Consider the following 6,761-nt stretch of genomic DNA (forward strand, 5'->3'; position numbering starts at 1 on the left):
ATAAGACACAGTTGTCTGAAAATAATTCGAAGTTCTATAATGGAACTTGCTTCTTTACTTATTTGAGTCAAAATTAAATTGACATTAAAAAGCATTCTAGCAAAGTTGTCTGTGATTAGACGCAATGAGACAAGACGACAAGAAGTACATGAGCCCCAAAGGCTATAACTTGACGGTTTGCCATAGGCGATTCATATGGAAAGTTATAACACCAAATAAGTCTTACGTTTTAGAAGTGAGTTAATAATACTCTTTTGAAAAGTAGATGGCGCTTTTGAAGTAGCAATTGAGGATCAAGAAAGCAAGAAATGGTTAGTTTTCTCTTTGGACTTTTCTTGCGCTTACTCTACATGAAATTGTAATCTACATTGGATCTCATGTTTAGTTTTCATTTAACTAGGATTGCTCTGTCTTTGAGAATTTTTAGGAAGCTTTCTTGAAAGCAAATCCTAAAGTTCCTCATTTACTTTGGGAATTATCTTGCCCTCCTTTCTTTGGAAACGATAATGTAGCCTTTACTTGAATTCGAAGATGGTGATTCGTTCAAATTTCAATTTAGGGATACATATCAGTATCTCTAGCTATTGACTATATTAAATTCGCTCCAGTTCGGGTATTGTTTTCCTGGTCATTCATCACTTGGCAATTGTTTAGTGCAATTATAATTTTTTGTAATTCTTGTTATTTGTATCCATTTAGTACGAACCAAATGTTAATTCAATATATTCATCTCTATTTGAAAAGGTTATAGTACTTTTAGGTCCAGTAAAACTTACATGTTTTTACAACGCTATTACAATGGGTCGAGTAGTCTTTTAGGTTCCTTCTTTCTTTCAATAAACTCTTAACTCTTCCTTGTGTATTTGTATTATGTTTTTGTTCTATTTGCATTTCACTAAGAATTTGTGCGCTTCAATTGTCAAGACAAGATACTAATGTTTTTCGAAAGCATACATTTTGTTTTGTTTGCCCAAATAATTTTCTACATCTTACATCGAGTGAGTATTCTTTTATTAGATTTATCTTATTTCTTATTTATGGTATTTACTTAATTTTGTATTTATATTAGTGCTAAATTTATGTTTTCGTGGCATGGTAACATAATCCTTATAATCCTTATAGGTTAGTGCGTGGAGATGACAACAATTTTCTAGAGAATACAACAAGCTTTTTGTGAAAATTGACTCATCGAAGTTTTCCCGGCTAAACGTCCGTTCCGATTGGTTTGGTATTTTGAGGCCAAGTGTGTGAAAGGTGTTGCGAGGTAAAAGGGTTTCATCAATTTTGTATGCCACAATAACTTTGCTAGATCAAGGAAGAGGAATTTAAAGGAGGAAAGAGGTTATCTAGAAAGTTTTACCTCTATTTAATGTACCCAATTTGATATTTTAACCTACATTGCCAAATGCTTGGCAAAAAATCTCATGGCTGACTTTCTTCTTCTTAATAATATATAGAAGATATGTCGTTCTACCGTACTTTTGATCTATTTTTGCAGGATAGACATTCTATGGAGCATCAAAGCATAAAAGCAAAGATTGTTCATTTATATTTGTTTATATCTTTCAAAACCGGCTCAACTAACTTTTGAGGAGTATCGTACCGATTGACTTGGCAGGTCTCACCTAGGTGTAAAATCTTTACTACAAATATCCGCAGATAGGCCATAATAAAGGGCTATGTTGCTATAATTGCTACAAGAGATGGTGGAATCATCACATATTTGCAATACATTTTTCTAATTTCTAGCACTTTATTTGGGTAAATACTATTTACCTTTATGATTTTTTAATCTTTGTGTCATTGTTTGAACATCACTTAGTTGTTCAAAATTTCAAGTACCAAATATGTTATTTCACCACTTAATTTTAATTGTAGCTTAGATGATTTTGCATCTGTATCTCGAATATGACTTGTGTTTCGATGACTTGAAGAAGATATATTAAGTCAAATATATTTGCTTTATTTCAAGCAACTAATTTATTTTTAACGAGATGTTTTCATATAGACCGATTACATAGGAAAGTGCTTATCTTTTATGGACTACATGTAAATATTAAGGCTTCTTATATTTGGAGATTATTCTTTATCTAAAAAAATGCTCTTTATTGCATATCAAAAATTTACACAATAAATCATTTTCACGGACTAATTATGTTGGAACGTAGTTCCGTTAGAATTTATAGAGATTGAGTCCGTGAAAAATATGGCGGCGAGGTTTGAATGCGTGTATTTATTTATTTCTTGCTAATTGCATATGGTTATTTTATCATGTTCCAAAAATGTGAGAAATCTTTAGTTACTAACTATAAATGAATTCGCATGAGAGGACGGACAAGTCGCTTGTGCTAGCATGCAACTTTTGTTCCAAAATATATTATTCCTTTAATTTATACTTATTTTATTGATTTGTGAGGAATTGCTTTTGGAATTCTAATACAACTCATTGCTTGTGCCCTTGCTACTTAATCGTCAAGCCAATTGTTCATAGTGATTTTGGAAAAGTTGGTTCTTGGCATATTAGTCATTCATAGAACAGTATTAACCATGCCCAAATAGCATCTGCATAAAGAAGTACTCATAGTTGTGCATCTGTATTCAAGAAGTACTCATACATACTTTTGCTCTTGGTGAAAAGATTCTTTATTTCCAATTCAAGAATATCTTGGGTCTTTTGAAAGGACATCTTATTATAAGAAATATTTCTAAAGTGAGGCTTTAAAGGTCAGCCGTTGAACTACACTTTGCTTTAAGTAAATGCCTCTTTAAGAATGTAAATATTCTTTCGCAAAAAAATTACCTAGAGTATTTCGTGGTTCGAGTAGATAGCCAACTAAATAAAACATGATTTTAGATTTTAAAAATGAATGAATGTGTTACGCTATTCGGGATGGTTCATTGATACTATGTATTGCAGACTATATTCTGAAGGTGATTCCTTAATCATTGTAGATTATAAGCCACCATATCAATAATAAACCAGTATGGTCTTTACATGACATAGTATCTAAAATATTGGTTTATTTTTTATAAGTATTAACTATTATAACCTGTCAAGGTGCTAAATATGCTAACATTCTCTCATGTAAACTTTATAATATCATTTTACAACAAACTAAATCTTGAATTGTTCAATAAACCTATATATTTATGATTACGATTCGGCGGCACGTATACTAAGAATATTTAATAAACTTATTAGCCTGATAACCACTTGTCCAATCTCCCCTTTTGTTTACGGTTGATAAGTTTTAATATACAAAAGAGTATTTGACATGCAATTTCATGTTGTATCTAATGTGAGGCTTTAAAACCATGCCAATAAGCAAATTAGTAATAAAACGTATGGATAAGCAAGTCTTAATGAGCATCAAGCAAATCTATAGTGAAAATTGCACAAACCATAATATCAACAAGAACGGAGAGGCAAATCATAACCAGGTTTATGTGCGGGCAAGGTAAATACTTGTCCACACCGGATGTTTACACCAAACCGTTGCAATTTACCATATGATTTAATGAAGTGAATGCAAATATTAATTAATCATAGTTAAGTGTAGTTGTACATATTCAAATACATGTCATACATTCATTGGCTTGGTGTAAACAGCCGGTGCACGTAAATTTTTACCGTGCAAGTAGTATGTAAGTCAAAAAAAAAATGATGTGTCAATATAATATACTTACTATAAGATCTCCCAAATAGCAAACTAGATAAAAATAAATATGGTAGTATCTCATCTGAAATATAGACAATATATTTTCAACTAAGAAGAACATGACAAATACTGATCACAATTAAAAAGGCATGAAATGTAGGTTTTATCGGAAACAGATAAGTGAAATACTGACCTTCACTTTTATGTTCATAAAAAGTATTGACCTTCACTTTACTATGATGGAATGAAATGAATCTCTATGGTAAATCTTAATAAAACATTTGTCTCTTCTACCATTTTAAAATAACAGTAAAGGCTTTCCATAGTCATGTAAATAATCCTTTTTTTTAAGAGAGCAAGGATCGGGTGTCACTAATAAACTGTTAGGGATATAAAAGGTCAATTTAGAAGAAATTCCAGAGAAGACTACGTATATAAGCGTAATGGGTTATCACATGAAGAATATTTATAAGTGCAATCTTGAATATCATATGAATAATAAACTCAACTACAAAAGAATGAGATATGAAACATACCTGATGATTCCACAAAGTATTAACAAATGGTAATTAGTGGAAACTATACCTTTTCCCAGAGAGGGGTCTTTGCCGATAGAGAGCAGCCAGCATATTACACATGCCAAACAAATTTTATCTTCTTCTAAAGAAATACAACTTAGAGACAATGCATTTGTTTAGAACTTCGTGTTGATAACGTGCAGTAAATTCAACCTAAAAGAATTGATACAATATATCAAAAGATGAAAGCATGAACAATAAAGAGATAAAGAGAGGCAAGAGAGGAGGTCATTTCTTATTTCTTCTAAGTATCAAGTGTATTCAACCATTACATACAACCCAAGTATTTGTAGGAATACATGGAGCACACCAAAAGGTGTATCATATAAATGGCATTAACCTTTGAGAACGTGGGAAAGGTTATGGGGTTGGGGCCAGTGGAAGATGAATGAGAGGTAGTGGAGGTGTGGGCATTTACTATACATAATGTTGAGGAGTGGTGGGGGCATTACATTCAAGTGTAGTGGACATCAACATAAATAATATATTTCATAACAAAGCGTGATTTTTTTTTAAAAATTTAAAAATTGCTTATTTTAAAAATTAAGGTGTTTGATCAAATTATTAGAAAAAAAAAATAATATAAGTGAGGGGTAGTAGAAGAAGCTAAACAAAAATGGGCTTTCTCCTAAAGCATTAAAGTCTTGGCTAAGGATAAATTGTTGCTCTAATGTTAAAAAGTGAATTTCAAATTGACTAGTCAAACACAAATTATTACTCGAACACTTTTAATGGAAATAAACCTTCAAAATTAATATTTTTTGAAAGTTTGACCAATCATGCTATAAGTTTTGACTGGATGTATCTTTTGGGAATTTACAATTCTAGGTTCTCATCAAAATATAACTGACCTTTCAAGTACAATGACAGGAGATGCATGGATTTGGATAGGTTTTGGCTTCTTGCACTACCCAAATAGCTACTTTAAAGACTTCAAAAAGTTTCCTACTATTTGGTTTTATTTAGATTCATTAATATTATTAATTCGTTAAGAATTGAACTAATGTATCATTTGAAAGTCTGACTATTGCAATCATATGACTACAAATAGAATTATTTAAACAAATAAAAATTTGAAGTCTTATTAATTAGGATAATGTTTCCACATAGCATAAAATAGGCTCGTAAACACTCACTTTAACTAAGCATCTCATTTGAGAAAAAAACAATAGATGATGATTGTCATGGTTCTCTATATCAGTTTTGTCATTTTTATTCTCTCTTTTTATTTATCCTAAGATCGCTTGTCAATTCAATTATAAATAGCATGACTGATGTAGGGCCGAGCATACGCCGGCCTTTCCTTTTTGGATTTTCTTGTGATTTTTAGGCTGATAGGCCTTGTATGCTTCATCATGGGCTAGAAGAGGCGTGGAAGGGCCAGATCCTATGACGATCATATTAGACAGGCCGAAGTGCACAGATAATCGACTTAGGGCAATTCGCAGGAATGACCCTTAATTGGGGGTGGTCTTTAATCTTTGTCCCTCAAATTGCTAGTCCTTTAATTTTTACCTTTCGCCTAGAATACCCTAAGATTTTGGGTTCGAACCCCGGCTCAGGCATAAAAATAAAATTCGCAAGGCAAGACTTTTGAAAAAATCTGCCTTATGCAGCATAGAAGTTCTGCCGGATTCAGCGGAGATTGCCTTATAAGGCAGGTTTTTAGTTATGTCAAGGCAACCTCTGCCAGAAACGGCATATGTTGTCTTAAGGCGTAACTAAAGTTATGCTTGATCCCGCATAAGTTGCTTTATAAGGCAGACTTTTAGTTATACCTTAAGGCAACCTATGCCGCATAAGGCAAACTTTTTCCGAAGCCTAGCCTTACGATTTTTTTTTTTTACTGAGCGGAGGTTCGAACTCTGAACCTCGGGATATTTTCGGCCACTTTTTTAAGTGAAGGATATAAATTAAAGACTAGCAATTTGAGGGACAAAATTAAAGGCCACCAAAAGAAGGGAAATCCGCGCAAAAAAATGATTGACTTAGGAATCATGATTTAAATCTTGCCCGCAATGCATAAAAAATTGCAAGTCTTCCACTTCGGGACAATTCCAAATAACGGCATCTGAACTTGTTCCGAAATAGGCAAACTTAATTTTTAGATACAAATTAAATAGTGGTGTTCAAATAAAATATTACCTCAAATTTTTACCATTGGACAACCCATTATTAACCCTTCATATTCATATTGGATATATTACCATTGAAACTTCAGACCTCGGATCCTAGAGATGGAAGTTTAAATCATAAGATTTCAGGTTTGAACTTGATCTTGAAATGGCTAAATTTAAATAGTTTGTAAGTGCCTAAATTTTAAATAGTGATCCTACAAACAGCTATTGTACTACTCCTCCGCTTTCATGCCGCGCGATTTTTAGTAGGGGTATCAATGGTTTTCAAAAGACCGACTTAACTGACCGAACCGTGCTGTACCGAACCGATTTTTAGATTTCTTTTAATAAAATCGACGGTTTTTATATAAATTTATAACCGTACTGAATAATTAAGTTGGTTTTTA

Source organism: Lycium ferocissimum, chromosome 9, assembly GCF_029784015.1.
Source record: "Lycium ferocissimum isolate CSIRO_LF1 chromosome 9, AGI_CSIRO_Lferr_CH_V1, whole genome shotgun sequence".
NCBI lineage: Eukaryota > Viridiplantae > Streptophyta > Magnoliopsida > Solanales > Solanaceae > Lycium > Lycium ferocissimum.